Raw genomic sequence first — 1,173 nt, 5'->3', positions numbered from 1 at the left:
TCATGACCTCAAAGTTGGTGGGTTCAAGCCCCACATCAGGCTCTGCATTGATGGTGGGGAGCCTGTTTGGGATTCTCTGTCCCTCCTCTGCTTGTACTCTCTTAAAATAAGTAAACTAAAAAAATATATTAAAAAATTAAAAAATAAAGTTTCCCCCATTAGTACACATAGATATACCTAATTCTTTTTGCCTGGGGCTTCTAAATTCATACTATGAGGCACCTCCCAAGTGTTGAATGTTTCATTATTATAACCGTGCTCCTTGCCTCTCTTTATATATATATATGTATATATGTGTATATATATATACATGTGGGATTATTGCTCTAGGGTAAATACCCATGGACTGTGCTGCAATCCTCTTATATTATAATCAAGGCATGCAGGCTCCACAGAGATAAAGTGATTTGCCTAAAGGACACACAGTTTTGGCAAAGCCTGGACCAAAGCCCCAGTCTCCTGCCTTGTAGTTTACTGACTTTTTGTGCCATGTATAGTGGCTACACAGGTGCTCTGCCCGAATCCTCTGTTCCCAGGAAATGCTCTCCTCCTCAGAGGCTGGGGCCGCTCCTGGCCGCTCACAGCTGCATTCCTCACAGAGAATTGCCCTTGGCTGCAGGAAACTGCTTGGGCCCAAGTTATACCTCCCCTCCCGGAGAGTGTCTCAGGGTGAATGATTGGCTGATTTCAGAATACAGACATCTGGCTCCCCTCTTTTAATTTGTGACAACTCTGAGGAGCCACCCCAGCCACCCCCCACCCCCCACCCTCCTCCAGCACCAGGTTGGGCTAAGGCCTCAGCTGCAGCCACTTTCAGGGTCAGGTTCGCTCCCTGCTCAGTACAGACTCCCCTATGGGAATATCACACGGAAGCACCCAGCAATCAACCTTCCCCCCCCACCTCACCAATCAACCTTCCACATGTGATTCTCTGGCTCAAAACCTGTTTTCAGGGAATCGCATCCAAGAAACATACAGCTTCAGGTATGTCTCCCTGAAATATGAACTTGGAAGATGAGAGGCAGCGAGAGAAGTGATGTTCAGAACTAAGGAGTGTCAACAGGATCAGCGGTTCCTTTAGGCTGGAAGGCTCCGTTTGAGCGTTTAAAGCTACGCATTGTGCGCAACTGGTAGTGGAGAAAAACTGCAGAGAGGGAAGAAGGAATGTGGGGC

Source organism: Hyaena hyaena, unplaced genomic scaffold (assembly GCF_003009895.1).
Source record: "Hyaena hyaena isolate Hyena2069 unplaced genomic scaffold, ASM300989v1 scaffold_605, whole genome shotgun sequence".
In the NCBI taxonomy this organism is placed as follows: domain Eukaryota; kingdom Metazoa; phylum Chordata; class Mammalia; order Carnivora; family Hyaenidae; genus Hyaena; species Hyaena hyaena.
This window is presented reverse-complemented; position numbering follows the sequence as displayed.